Source organism: Pogona vitticeps, chromosome 2, assembly GCF_051106095.1.
Source record: "Pogona vitticeps strain Pit_001003342236 chromosome 2, PviZW2.1, whole genome shotgun sequence".
In the NCBI taxonomy this organism is placed as follows: Eukaryota; Metazoa; Chordata; class Lepidosauria; order Squamata; family Agamidae; genus Pogona; species Pogona vitticeps.
The window spans coordinates 310,284,209-310,300,073 of NC_135784.1; the positions used below are offsets into that span (position 1 = coordinate 310,284,209).

A 15,865-nucleotide genomic window follows, 5' to 3' on the forward strand; every position below is an offset into this window, starting at 1 on the left:
ATACAACAGAGATGGGGGTTGAGCTTTAAAAAACACTACTCTTCAGGGATGCTTTTCAATTCAACCCTGTCTGAGCGCCTCCCATCTGGTCCTCTTTATAGTGAACATTTATTGGTGCCATTGGCTTTTATGATTTTTGATTTGTCATTGCTATTTATTACATTTTAGTGTCCATAGTTTGTTTGTCCTGGTTTGTAATTGTCTTTAAGCCGCCAAGAATAGTGCCTTGGGACTAATGGGGTGGTATATAAATTAAATATAAATAAATATAAAAACCATGAAAAAGGAACCTTCCAAAGTTCATCTCCACTGCATTTAGCTCTGCAATTTTTGCTGAGAACAGCAAGTACAGTATTTCAAGATTCTGTTTAGACTCTAAATTGAACTGGGCAGAACTGGAATATTTAGCAGAGTCTTACTAACAGCAAACACCTAATAAAAAACAACCAACCTGGGACTAGATGTGTAGCAATCACGTTTGTGAAGTGTGTAGCAATCACGTTTGTGAAGTGTGTAGCAATCACGTTTCTCTGTTTCTCATCCCCAAAGCAGGCACAAGTATCATAGTTTATTCCCCAAATCTGAATCCCAGTCTCTCTGCTCCAGGTCCTGCTTTGACTGTAACACCAAACAAAAGGTCTTACAAACAAAAGACTGTGGCTTTCTTTATTGAGTCAATTCATCTCATGTGCAGTCTTCCTGTTTTCCTATTGCATTGCACTTTTTCCTGCATTGCTCCCTTTTCCAGTGAGCTTCTCTTCTCATGATGCCACTGTAGTACAATACCCTTTGCTTGGTTATTTTAGCTTCTAGTGAGAGTCCACACTTAATTTGCTTTACTTCTCTTTCTGACAAGTCATGATATCTCTAAATCTATTTTCCAACACTACATTTCAAATAAGTGAACTCTGTGTATACACTTTATGTAGTGTATAAAATGTAGGTATACACTTTAAAAATTTGTACTACTATATATAGGTGCTTTTCTGAGGATAGCTTACTTCGGTTTGGAGGAAACAAGTTCATGATTTCAATGTACTTAATAAGCTTTATAAATACTGTAGGGTGCATTTAATTCAGTGTAGCATTCTGCACTTGACTTTTTTCTAAAAGAGCTGTCAGTTGGAAGAATCAATCTTAAGAACCAGACAGACAAAATGTGTAAATAACATGAGTTGTTTTTTCTAAACTACCTGTAGGCATCCTTCAGTCTCGAGAGACTATGGTATCGTGCTCTGTATGAAGGTCTTGGAACAGTGTCTTGTGTGGCTGAGAAGGCCAATTCGAGAGTGACAATCCCTTCCACACTGAGGACAAATACAATTTGTCCCCTGTCTAAACTAAAACCTCAGTATTCAGGTTTAATTCCAGTGTTGGCACTTTGAAATAAATAATTTGGTTTTGTGTTGCCATTTGGGCACTCAGGCTCAAAAAGGTTCGCCATCACTGGTATAGATAATCACTTCTGGACATAACCAATGCCTCAGTAGCAAATTGCCAGAGAATTCCATCTATAAGCTAAGTATCATGGAAGAAAAGAAGGCACAGATGTACTAAGCACATAATATACTAAGGAATATGTGAGAATGAAGTGCATTTACCTCCCTCTCTCACTTGCACGCTCACACTCTTTCACGCACATCTCTCTTTATAGCTTTCTCTGACTTAAAAGAGAAATGTGCAAATGCATTGCACTCTTACCTGCATAATTCTGGGGAGAGAACCGATAAAAATAAAAGAATATCTGAAAACAGACTTCCACCTAAACCCCGAAGTCAATCAATGATTACTCGTAATAAGATACTGAGAGAGCGCTCTCTCATCATTTCTTGGCCAGTCTCATGAAGTTTACAGTGGAAGACTGTTTTAAGTTACAGTGCCTGCTGTAAGTCAAAGTGTCGCTGTAAATAACAAATCAACTTCACTGTAGGTTTAAAACACATTCACTCTTAAGAAGCACAAAAGCATTCTCAGCTTTTGTGTATTAACAGCCACTCCTTCAAAAAAAAAACCAGATGGTAAAATTAAAAGACTCATTGTAAGGCAGAAGTGTTCCTTTTTTCTACTGTATCTGCGGGAATAAATCTATAGTATTAAGAGCACAAGATCAATTCACTTTTACATAGATCCCCCCCCCATGTTGAAGCATGGCTAAACACCAAAAGCAGCTCAAGTGTACATTCTGACACCAACAATCTGCTTCCCAAACTGCTACATCTGAACTATAGCATGACACTAAAACACCATTGGAAGAGCAAGATCCAGCCCATTCAACTGTTAGTAGGGTGGAAGAGGTACCATTATGTTCTGCAACACAGGTGGAGTGTGAAAGGAGGGAAAAGGGCAAATATGTCTGCTGTTAGTACAGTGGCGCCTCACACAACGATGTTAATTGGTTCCAAAAAAATCAACGTTGTGTGAAACATTGTTCTGTGAAACACCATTTCCCATAGGAATGCATTGAAAACCGGTTAATCTGTTCCAATTGGAACGGATTGCCATCGCTGAGTGAAAATCCCCATAGGAAACATCGCTGTGAGAAACAATGTTTCCTTCATTGGAATGTATTGAAGCCTACTCAATACATTTCAATGGATTTGCGAAGTCCTTTTCCGCTCCTGTAAAAGTGTCTTACAATGTTTGGAAGCTGTTTTAAATGATTGCAATGGTTAGCCCACCTCCTGAAACCCAAGCAAACTGATTTTGGTGTTGTTCTGACACTTCGTTAAGTTATGGTAATTTTTTGTTTTCTCCATTGAAAACCATTAGACAGACCATCCAATGGTTTCCAATGGAGAAAATTCAAAAAATCATCATAAATTAAGGAAGTGTCAGAACAACACCAAAATCAGTTTGCATAGGTTTCAGGAGGTGGGCTAACCATTGCAAGCATTTAAAACAGCTTCCAAACATTGTAAGACACTTTTACAGGAGCGAAAAGGGAGATCGTTGTGTGAAAATCCCCCATAGGAAACATCGCTGTGTGAGGCGGCAAATTTAACAGAACAAGGCATCGTTGTGTGAATTCATCGTTGTGTGAGGCACCCGTTGTGCGAGGCACCACTGTACTACACTATAATTCTGTTTGATAGGGATCTGAGGTTAATTTTTAAAGTCACTATAATTTGTCCCTAACCATGCCCCAGCTGGCTAGATAGCTCAGCAGCTTGGGTCTCTGGCTACGGAGCCAGTGGTTGGGAGTTTGATGCCCTGCTGTGCCCCCCCCCAGAGAAGAGCCAGCCTGGGTGGCCTTGGGCAAGCTGCACAGTTCCAGAGCACCTCCAGAAGAAGGGAAGGACAAAACCACTTCTGGGTTACCTAGTAAAGTGTCACCAGAAGTCAGAATTAACTTGACACATGATGATTAGTATTACACACATGAGCTCTTTGTGTTTAAAATTATTATCCTACTCCATCTTAACACCCAGGTATCTATCTAAAATGACAAGACACGATAAGTTCTACTTCCTTAGAATTTAAAACACTCAAAATGTCAGCTATCAGTGCTATCAATTTCATAATGAAGCTCTGTCCCTAAAAGTCAGCCTAAACCTGTATCACAAACACTGAAGACAAAAGAACATGAATGTCCTCTTTCTACTCTCACCGAGATGTGCCGCAGCAAAGGTGAATGCACAAAGCAGGTGGGTCATGACTCTGGATTTCCGACATTTTGATATCACAACCACTTCTTCAGACCAAATACTGTTGACAACTAGAACACAGCAGGCTATAGGGAAGGCTAAATTGGAGCGCTAATTTCAAATGCACAGGTACCAGAATTATCCATCTTCATAACTATAAGGAAATAGCTCCAGAGCCCTACTGAACTAAACGCGTTTCTGCCAGAGTACTGGAAAGTTTTTCATGTTATACTGGTCTCTTCTGGAATTCTGTTGCAGAACAATGAAAACAGGATCAAAACTGGTACACTAAAGTAAACATGTTGAAGCCTTTGGTAGGTGCCATTTTGAAATTCATTTACATTTACCGAACATAAGCTCTTCATCAGCAAGATTTCAGAATAGGGAGAACTCCAGCAGAAAAAAAAAAGAAAACTAAGGCCAACTTCTGGAATATAATTACCACTTCAGGTCACCATACAGGAAATCAAATTCTCACTTGAGTGTTTCCAAAAGCAGGTGGATCATAACACTTTAAGGTTCCAAAGGATTCATAAGCTTTTTTCTTTGCCAAATTATACACTCATTTTTGTATGACTAAACTAACAGATGAAACACAACCACTGAATAAGAGCAACATGATAAGGCTCCTTAACTATCTCCATAGATAGCAAATCTATATGCTATTTGCCTTTATGTGAAGTGCTCATTAGACAGCGCTGTTGATTAGTAACCCCTCAATTATTCAGAAATGCAGAGTCATTTCAAAATATATGAAACTTCACAGCATTAACAGCACTATGAAATCAACCTTAACACAAAGAGGACAGTTCTGGTCAAATAATTACATTTCCTTGGCATCTATTTATCCATCGTATCACAGCTCAGATTACAAAAGGAACTACAGTACTACTTCATGTGTTGTTTCCCCTTGGAAACTACTGCACATTTCCATGCCAATCTGCACAAACACTACGGTACCTATAAGACACTGTCGCTTACTGGGAAACCATGTGGGGTGGGGAGGTAGCATTCCCCGTGACGCCTTTGGGGTTCAAGCACCACCACTACAAAGTGCCCCCAACAGAACCCCGAGCGATCCCAGACCTTTAAGAGCCCTGCGCTCTCAAACTCAACTGTTTCAACCCTTCTGTACTGTATACGCTCAGCCCCAGACTAGCTTTTCAGATTAAAAAATTAAGATAGGCATCTGTTAAACCAATCAAGTGCACAGCCATTGAAAGGGGACCGTAAATATTCCAAGCACAAACCACTTCATTTTTGCTTCAGCAAAGTCCCATGTCTCCAGTGTCCTTTATGCAAAATCAGCTCCACTGACTTAAAGGGTATGACCCACATAGAAGCACTTTACGTGAACCCCTTGTGATCAGAATTTCAGATTTAACATTTACTCCCTGCTCTAAGACTCTGGATGCAAAAAATTCAAGTGTAGGAAAAGGGAAAATGCCAGAACAAGGAGATGCAAGTGGGAGTATCCGATTTTCCTCACAGCACCCCTAATCCTAAAACGGCAACATCAGGGCCAAAATCCTACTGATGTTCATGTAAGGTTTGCATAATGTGCCACAGCTTATTGATGCTAACTGACAAGGTGCTGAGATCCTTTAGTTGGGCAAATGATCAAGGCAGGCCTGGTACCTCATTTATTAGCCATGGCAAATTACATAAACCTTATGTAAAAAAACAGTAAGGTTCTAGCGATGTCTGCAGACAGGATTGTGGATTAGAAACATACCCTTTGCTCTCTACCTCTCCCAGCATTAATTGCACATCTTTTACATATTCATGTTTCATGAAACTTAGGATAGTGCCCTTCAATTCCTTAAGGATACTTCTCTGCTCCCAGAATACTCCCTGCTACTAAACATACCTTTGGAGCCTATATGTATCATCATTTTCTGTCCTATATTCAGTTCTCATCAGGGACAATTCCAGTGGTGTTTTCCAAGAGGCCAGGTCCAACGAGGGTAAGAGTAGTGCACAGTGCTGGACCATAGCGCACCTCCAAATTAAGTAGGAAAAACACAGTGCTATCTCTACAAACGTTCACCCATCTGATTCTGCACATCCTGTTCTTTATGGCTTCTTCAATCGCTCAGGCTGTTTGAATACTGCTTGAAGATCCATTATTTCACCAATATGGAAGTCCCTTCTCTAATGAACACTACCACAATTTCAAACTATCTTTGTGATCGTGTGCGGTCAACACATCACCTAGCAGCCTGTATTCTGGTGATCAACCTTACTCTATTTAACCAGGCTAGTCCCCAGACATGCAGTTCACCACCAGGGCCATACCTGAATCTTTTACCGGCTTTGCAGAATCTGCCAGAACTTATATTGCACTCAGGGTCAACATCCTACCATGATAAAATGACATAGTAAGAATCTGTGTTGGAATATAGCTTTCTGTTTTGTTCATTATTATAATAACAACCTGCAGAGTTGGCGCCTACAGATTATTGGGTCCAGCCCCTCTCAAGGAGGCATAGCTGGGAACCGAACTCCCAACATCTGGATCCTTAGCCAAGACCTAAGCCACTGAGCCATCCAGCAGTTACATTGCAACGTACTGTACTTTTTTATTTGTTTAGCCACTGTGGCCACCAAAAAAGCGAAGTAACAAATATTTCAAACATAAACTCGCATTAACTCAAATCAGTAAGGAAAAAACAATAATTTAAAATGGCGAAAGTTAACCCAAGGAAAAACAAAGCATAATAAAGTATAACTGCATTCTCACATTCAGAAACTGTTACAACACGGAATTCGCACAACAGGACCATGGACAAAAGCAAAACAAAAAACAGAAAAGTTATCAATTCAGAACAATAGTTTATCTAGAAAGCTCCAGATGTAGTAATTGAATTTTAATCAGGAGGAGTTATGAACACATTCATAATGGCTGGAAGGATTTTCTTATAACGTTTGGTTCATCAGAACTTCTGAACATCAAACTCATTCACATATGCCAAACCTATCACCACCCTTTACTGGCCTGAAAAAAAAAAGCAAGCTAAAAACTTCAGAACGCCTGAATTACCGGGGGGGGGGGGAGGGGGAGGAAAATCTAACATAGTCTAGATTACATGAACATATGCATCTGATGCACCAACAATCCTTTCATATATTTGTGGGCCCAGATTCAATGATACTCTGCTCTATTCACTGGTTTACTTCCATAACCAATGTAAGGGGAATCAAGACTTTCCTGTCCTCTGGCTCCCACTAGAGCTTTCTGGGGTGGCAAATAATTCTAGAAGGTTTCTCGGTTCATGGAGGGCTGCAGAAAAAAAAGGGGGAACCACCAATTCTGGAAGAAGCAGCAGGATCTAGTGGATGCATGCAACTGCATCCTAAGCCCTGTGGAGTCAAACAGACTTTATCAGTCATATAGAGTAGGACCGTGGTATCCACAGGGGTCGGTTCCAAACTCCCCTGCTGAAAAACACAGTGAAAGCTATACACAGCACTGTCTCTGACTCCCTTTAGTAGCTAGTTCTGGTAAATATACTGTAGAAATGCTTTTAAACACACATTTCTGTGTGGGGGGGGGTTTATTTTATATTTTCAGGCAGCAGATAAGTGTATCCATGGATTCTGATCCAGCAGATACGGGAGTCTTACTATAGATTCCAAATGAGATTTACTATACCCTAGTGGTAGAATGTAGTGATGTATGAAAGATAGTGATGTATGGAAGTGAGAGCTGGACCCTAAAGAAGGCTGACCGCCGAAGAATTGATGCTTTTGAATTGTGGTGCTGGAGGAGGCTCATGAGAGTCCCCTGGACTGCAAGGAGAACAAACCTATCCATTCTGAAGGAAATCAACCCTGAGTGCTCACTGGAAGGAGAGATCCTGAAGCTGAGGCTCCAATACTTTGGCCATCTCATGAGAAGAGTAGACTCCTTGGAAAAGTGTTGGAGAAATGTGAAGGCAAGAGGAGAAAAGGGGACGACAGAGGATGAGATGGTTGGACAGGGTCATAAGCGACCAACATGAATTTGACCCAACTCCAGGAGGCAGTGGAAGGCAGGAGGGCCTGGCGTGCTCTGGTCCATGGGGTCACGAAGAGTCGGACACGACTTAACGACTAAACAACAACAAGTGGTAGAAGGAAGCATTGCAAGTAATCCCATTCAACTACAGAGAATTCTGGGCACCATGCTAACATTTCAGCATGCCATCAAGTTTTTAACTCCCCTCCTCACAACTTTACAGGATGTAAGCATTAGGAGCTCTTAATACCCTTCTGGCAAACTGCTACTTCACCTTAGGCAATTTTGTAGTGCTGAACAGATTTAAACATGTTTAAGTGAAAATGCTGTTGGCTGAACTGCATTAATAGGATTTTCTGTTTCACAGTTGCCGCAAGGAACTGCCATACTCTTCCCACCACATATTTCACTCCATGGTCTGCAGATAAAATGAAAAATAATATTTGCTCCAGTCAAATGGCCAGTTCTGTCTGGTATTTGTACCCTTTAAGTATTAATAAAAATGAATTTGCTGTGTGATTTAAAATAGAGACCCAACATAAGCACTTTGGAAAAACCCATATGCTCACAGACAAAGTTCTCTCCCTTCCAGAAATATTTTTTTAAACTGAGCGAAAGATCAAAGCGCCTTCAATACTAAGGAAGCATAACAGTGACTTCAATGCAAGCTGTTCCACTTAACCAGGTTACTCTCTCCTCCAGCTACTCAGCTGGAAGACAGAATTAAATCTTGAGAAAAAAAGGAATTCACTGTCCAGTTTTCCTCAAAACCATTTTTCAGCCTTAATTGGGATGATGAACACAAACGGAAAATGTCAAAAGTGCTTGCGAACAGAATTCTACTTCCAACAACAATGGAACTAATGAAAGCGATACGGGCAATCCATACAGTTACCTGCTGCTGCTTACATTCTCACAAGCAACAGGTAGGGATAAAACTGAGTTATTCAGCCATTGTCCACAGCTGCACCAAGAATGCTTCAATTTGGACAATTCTGGCGGAGAAGAAATGCAGTACACTCTTCTGAATTTTCGCATGGTTTCAAATTCTGTTGGGTGTCTTTTTCCTGTTACCTGCTGCTTCTCCTTCCTTCTTTAGACACACAAGCCAATGGTACTCAAACTGTGGTACATCTATCTAAAATCCTACAGGTCGTTTGCAGGACTCTCTCAAATACGTGTATGTGGCACTACAACATTTTTGATGACAAAGATTAAGATAAAGGCCACTGTGACCAGGGATAGATTATTCAAGCAATCAAGGTCACCTTGGACTATAATTCATAATTCTCGTAATATGGCATTAGCACAATATGTGCACTTTTTTTTTTTACAAAGGGCATGCCAGTTGAAGAACCCGGCCCAGCAGTGAAGCTTAGAATCCATGATTTTCACGAAATCATATTCTTTTTAACAATGGTACTAAATATTTTTTAATAAATTAAAAGATTAGTTATGTAGACAAATGTCTCTGCCGCATAAATCACACCCTGAAGTGGTCTGCTGAGACATCCACAATTTTAAAGTAACCAACTCTGAGAAGGTTTGAGAACCACTCATTCAGACAATGAAAGCTTAAGTGTGTAACGCTACGTTAGCTAGCCACCGAGGGCAAGTTAAGCTCCAGGTGAAAGCCTGAACACAGGGCAATGTATGAATGAGCGAACATTTTTCACAAGATGTGCCAGGAAGCTATCAGAAAACAGGAAGCATCTTCACAACCTGCAGGAAATGTTCATAAACAAAATGGAGCACATTTGGGTTAATCTTCAGTACTTCCACTTGATCTTTTATAATATTATACTTTGAATCTGGCAAACTTTTTTGTTTCTGTACCTAAAACATTAAAAGTATTTGCATTTTGTTCTATAGAATAAAAAAAAGCCTTGCTGCTAGTGCATAGTATGAAATCATAATTAAGATGTAGCTTTCTTCTCATACCTGTCATAGATATTTTTAAAAAACTTCAGCAAACATGTTTCTGGAGGCCACAGAAGACCCTCTAGAGAAAGCAGAAACTCAAGCTAAAGGTAGTTTTTGCCAGCATTAGAAACAGAAGCTAAGACACCTGGGCTGTTTTTTGGGGGGGGCAGCCTGTCCATTTTTGTTATTGCTTTTTTTTCTTCCTGGCTAAATCCTTACTCGTTATTTACAAGCCCATAAGAGAAAACACAGAAGTTGGTACAGTTTACTGATAATGTACCAGCTGCTTGTTGGTCTTGCACATAGCACCTCATCAGTATCGCTGCAATTAACCGCAACAACTTCCACGCTATCTCTTAGGAGCATGTGATTAACCAATAGATTTTTGGCATATAAGTTTTAATTCTGAAGTCTCAACACCCTCCTCCTTCCTAAAGTTAATATCAAGGAAACCTCAGAATACTACAAACTCAGCAATAGGATTTTCCTCACAGCTAAGAGCAAAAAATAAAAAATTAAGCTGCTTAAAAGGCATTAAGAAATCAAACTAGGTATAGTACAATAGTTGTTGTGGGGTTTTTTTGGGCTCTTTGGCCGTGTTCTGAAGGTTGTTCTTCCTAACATTTCGCCAGTCTCTGTGGCTGGCATCTTCAGAGGCACTCTGTGCTGTCCTCTGAAGATGCCGGCCACAGAGACTGGCGAAACGTTAGGAAAAACAACCTTGAGAACACGGCAAAGAGCCCAAAAAACCCACAACCATTAGATCCCGGTCATGAAAGCCTTCGCAAATATATAGTACAATACTCACCTATTGCAGGTACAGCCTACAGAGATGTCCTACATTAGTTATGAGGAAGAGGCAAAGAAAAGTAGGTTACTCTGCATATCAAACTGAAGTCTGAATTATGTTTTAATGGAAAGAATGAGGCTGGGAACTAATGACATAGGTATCAAAATCTGTAAGTTATACTTTAAAAACTTATGGATGGGCATTACCAGAGTATCAAAAACAGAAGAGTAATATGGCGAATGAGATCTCCAGTTCATAGTCTCCGAACTACGGACTATTAGGCTGGCACCAGCCAAATGTTAACCTACAGGAATTCTGCGGGGGGAAAAATCTACAATTTCCATCTCTAGTGCTTACTTTAAAAGCAGCTCCAAAGTACCTGTTACCACCTGCTGTATCTGTAAAGTGTTTCGGCATACACTTCTCACTTCCATGCACTGGAACTTTAGCAATCTGAAGTAAGGAGAGAGACATCAGAATGTCTACCCGGATTCCCCATCCTTGGTAACCAAAAGCAGAGTGTGAACATACCCTCTTTTCTGCTTCATAGTAAAATGCACCCTTTGTGGACCTGCCCCTTTGCCACTTAAAAGGATCAGGTAAAGGGAAACTGGGTTTGTAGGACATCTGTTTTTAAAGCCTAGTTCTTCCCTCCTGCAAAGTTTCAGGTTGCTAGTTGCTTCAGCCATTTTCACTTCAGGGAAAGACCCCAAACTTATCGCCAGATAAAGGAAGCCCTATTGAAGCCTAAGCATTTAACACAGCATCAAGACAAGGTCCAAGTTCAGAGCCTGGCAGACCTGCCCAGACAGATATTTGAAATCCAGATTAGTCGCTGGGAATACGTCTCCATGTCTAGATTTTATCACTCCCACATTTGAAAAATATTGTATACAATTTCCACACAGAATCGCTGGTATACAGATAAGTGGGAGGCAGCCAAACCGATATGGACGGATGCCAGGGATGGAAGTACAAAGAAACCTTTGAATCAGGCACTGAACCAGCTTGCTGTGAAAAGCATGTACGTAGAACTCAATCTGCTTCTCTCCCAACAAACCTCCGTTTCAGGTTTAAAGGGAGGTAATCAAGTCGGGACAAAGACAAAAACATATTTTGTAATGTACAATTTTGGTACTCTAGCTAAACATTACTTTTAGTAGCCTAAATTCATTTTAAGACATAGCCAACAACCCAGAACATATTTACTTATCAATGAAGCGGAAAGGGCAGAAGGAATGTAATCTGAATTCTTGGCATTTACCCAAGTTGTAGAAGTGGTATGCTTAAAGAGAACTTTCCACATTTGCACTGCAAAACATACCAAATACGGAAAAGTCAATTCACAGTTTAAGTTGAAACTTGTAAATATTTGGAGAAAAATAAAACACTGTGTGTATCTTTTCCCTAGCCTGTATATCAGCATGCATTTTCAAAGATTACCATAACACCTCTGTGTAACACATTCTAGAGTACAAAACAGCATTTCCAAGATTACAGGGGGAATGAGCTGTGCTGATGTATGTTATTTCACACAAGGCTAAAGGCATCAGAAAATAGTTTGACCTCCCGTTTAAACAAAAATCTAGTTTTCTAGATTACCCCCAACACAGAAGCCAGCAAAATAGATGACACAACACAAGGAAGTGCTGGGAACAGTGATACAGTACAGCAGCCGACATCTTTTATGGAGCTATTTCAAGAAATAAAGGTTGTTTACTCCCCCCCCCGCCCGGTTACATTTTCCTCTCCCCTCCCTTACACTCAAAGCCAGCTCTAACTTGGAAAAGAAGGCCTGTACGGCAGCTGTCTTCCCATTTTTTTTCAGCCAAAAGAATAGTCTCTCAATTCTGCTATTGTTCTACCTTCTTTCATGACTGCTTCAAATTAAAACAATGGAGAAGAAAGGGACTGATGGTGCTGGCACTACAAGGATTAAAAAAACTTGTTTCCTAGGAATCACCACTTACATGAGAACAAATTAACAACCAAGTAAATCACAGAACAAAAATGTACTGGTTTTTGTTTCTGGGAAACGTTTTTTAAAGGTTCGAAGAGAATGGAAACACTCACTTGAGAGGGGGCCTTAAACCAATTTATCAACAAGAGCCTGGCAGCTGTTTGAGAGTTTTCCTACCGTACTTATATTTAGTCTTCAGACTTCCTACATGCAACTGAATCTCAGAGTTCACTGCAGACAAGCCTGAAATAGCAAACCGCTGCTCTCTACACCTTTTTCAAAGCATGTAGCTGTTGTTGCAGCAATTCCCTTCAGAACGAGCAGCAAGAGAAGATCTCGTATATTTGCTTTTTAACAGGTGTAACCCCAACAACACAGCCCTGCCCAAGTTCCATTTCCTCATTAACAAACAATAGACAAGCTACAGGGCAACCAGCACACAAAGGGCTGTTGGTAGGTTCTGTCCTCAAATAACCTCCTGCAGCTGCTTAGGAGGTGGCGCAGATTTTGCATGCAAGGGCCCTCATGGTAGCAGGGAGTTCTTCAGTCCTTCCGAAGAGGCAATACCGGTGCCAGCCTGCTGAGGAAGGAACCAAAGAAACATTGCACGCTGCCAAAAAGCGGCTCAGACACACCTTTCCATGGGGCCTACATGTCCGTACAACCCAATCTTTCCTGCCCGGCACAGGATGAGGACGAGGACGTGTTGTACGCTGCAGGAATGTGGGGTCTGGTGGTGGCTGAAAGGATGGAGGGCTGAAGCACTGAGAGACTCTGTTTCCGAGAGATCTCAATGGGAAGGTTGGCAACCCGTTGCTACCAGGAAGGGAGCCAACAGGCGTGGAAGAACAGAAGGGCTGCCTGCCACCCCAGGAAGAAGACCACCGGCCTCCCCAAAATAAAGCCAGGCTTCAGAAGATGGGAGGCTGGCTGGATCCCAGGCATATTTGCTCCTGCAAGTAGGAGTAACGCCAAAGGCCTGGTTAGGAGGAGGAGGAGGAGGCAAGGGGTCACACAGCCCGCCTGCCCGCCTTCCTTCCTTCCTAAAAGAGGGGCAGAGTCAGGCCAAAAGTACTCGCTTGCCTCTTACTCAACCCAGGCTGTTTTGGCACACCCAGGTTTCTCGCAGGGGCGAGTGCGCTGCTTCAGGGAGCTTTCTGGAAACTTGCCTTGCTCCCTCCTTCCCCTCCTCTCTCACTGCCTGGAAAGTTTTTTTTAATAGATTCAGGGGAGGGGAGGGGCCCGGGCAGCTCCCTCCCTCTAACCTGACACACACCAAAAACTGAGCGCCAGTACTGAGCAATGGGCACAAAGACTTTACCTTTCCTTCCTCCTGCTCGTCTCTTTCTTAGGGGGGGGTGGGTTAAATGGGGAGAGAGCCAGGAAAGGGGGCCGAGAAAGGCAAGGGCTCTTTCCCCACACAGCCCTTTCCCCAAAGCACGAGGGTCCCCTTCCAAGGGTGAAAAGGAAACCGCCGCCCCCCCTTTTTGTTTCCCTGACCGACACACTGAGCACAACTTGGGGGGGGGATTCGGAGGGAGAAAGTCCACAGCTTCCTTTCCCCCCCCTCCCCAGACCCAATGTTGGGACCCTTGTGGGTGAGGCGGGGGAAGGAGGGGGGAGGGGCGAGACTCCCCTCCTCAAAACCTCGCCGCCCTGGGACCTTCCCTCAGGCACGCACGGTGAGGAGGGGGGGGGTGAGGGGTCCGGGGCCTCTTTTCCTCTCCTCGGAGGGAGGAAACGGGAGGGGGGGCCACGCTCCCCACCCCAGGGCTCATCTGAGGGGAAGGTTGGGGGGGCCTCTCCCCTCTTCCCCCCCCCCCGAGGGGGAGGAAGGCGAAAGTCTCCGTCTGGGTGTCCCTCCCCTCCCCCCCCACTATAATCCCCCCCAGGTGAAGTCAGGAACAGACCGACCCCCCCCTCTCTATCTCTCCTGTTCCCCTCCCCCACCACACACTCACACACACTCACCCCCCGCGCCGCAGACGCGCGCTCGTTACCTGCCCAACGTGCTCACAAAGCGGCGGCGGCGGCAGCAGCGGCGCCCACCACTGGTCACGTGACTGCTCTCCTCTCGCCCTTCCCCCCCCCGCGCGCGCTCTCTCGCTCTCGCTCTCTCTCCTCCGCGAGGCCGCAGAGCCCCTCCCTCGGCACGTGACTCGACCGACGCCAACAGAGCCAGCCAGCCGCTCGGCCCTCGCGCATGCGCCGTGGCCACACCACTCCGGGCGGCAGGAGTACGTAGAGAGCACGCCCGGCCTCTCTTTTCGTTTCTCGGCTTCCCTGTCTCCCCTCCCTCCTCCCACGTGACACTGACGGGCGCGAGGAAGGCGGGGCTTTCTCGCCCTGCGCCTCTTTTTTTCGATCCTCTCTCCCTCTCCCTGGCACGAGGCGCGTGCTCGCGGGGGAGCACGTGACCGAATCGCCTCCGAACGAAGGCGACGGCGGGAGGAGGAGCTACCTCGGTTCGCGTTTGACCTCCCGCGAGGCTTGAGCTACGGTTAGGGGAGGGGGAGTAGGAGGGGGAGGAGCGGCCTGTGACGTCATCCCGAGGCAGCTAGAGTGACGTCCGCCGAGGGGGCGGGGCGAAGGGCGTGAGGGGAATTCGGGGGCGGTCGTCACGCTTTCCCCTCACGCTGGGCCGAAACGTTACTTTTGGAATACACGTTTGTGGGAGTGGAGGGGGGGTCATCCAAAAAGTAACTTGCCCAGGGTCTATTAGTACCTCGGACCAAAAATAATAATGTCTATAAAGGTTATTTTAAAATAAAGTCAATGAATAACCCCTGAAGGGGGGAAAAGAAGGAAATCAATCATGAATAAATAAATAAACAAACGGGGGACCACATAAAAGGCCACTTTCAGGGAAAGTCGTTTTCTGGAAATGGAAAAAGTTACCTCAATGTTATTCCTTCCTGACCTCTTCCTTTGGAATTTGAATGCTAAAAACGGTCAGCAGGATGGATGTGACCCACAGCTAACTCACTCGTGGGTATAGCAAGCCTTGGTTTCAGGCTATAATCTTATTCTTCAGACAATCATCCACTCAATGGTTTTGTTTTGTTTTTTCCCCAACAGTATTTTTCCCCAGGCGTGAGCGGCTGTTCCCGCTGGCAGTTGTGAGCTGCTCAGGAGTGAAACGGCAACACCATCACACACCCCCACCCCTCTTGCTGGGAGAGACCCTGATTTTCTAGGACTTCTCTTTCAACCTTTTCAGACCTTTGGCTCTTTGCCGACTCTGCAGGCCAACGGTCGGTGGCGTGAGAGGCTCAGGGGGCGAATTACTGCTAACTAATGAGGCAGAGATACTTTGGCCGTCTCATGAGAAGAGAAGACTCCCTGGAAAAGCCCCTGATGTTGGGAAAGTGTGACGGCAAGAGGAGAAGGGGACGACAGAGGACGAGATGGCTGGACAGTGTCTGCGAAGCAACCAACATGAATTTGACCCACCTCCGGGAGGCAGTGGAAAATAGGAGGGCCTGGCGTGCTCTGGTCCATGGTGTCACGAAGAGTCGGACACGACTTCATGACTAAACAACAACGAG

At 43.9% G+C, this 15,865-nt stretch overlaps 1 protein-coding gene across 4 annotated transcripts in view; it reads right to left on the minus strand.

The window, feature by feature from the left end:
• UBAP2 (ubiquitin associated protein 2) overlaps positions 1–14,472 on the minus strand; it is a 104,771-nt gene extending 90,299 nt beyond the window's left edge. Inside the window, exon 1 of one of the 4 annotated variants that reach the window (XM_072993000.2) lies at positions 14,318–14,472. The gene's annotated coding sequence lies outside the window, so the exon portion shown is untranslated. Of the gene's footprint in view, positions 1–12,952; positions 13,389–14,288 lie in introns of those variants that run through there. The other 3 variants (XM_078384172.1, XM_078384174.1, XM_078384173.1) reach the window with 3 other exon arrangements.
• Positions 14,473–15,865: the final 1,393 nt, after the last annotated feature.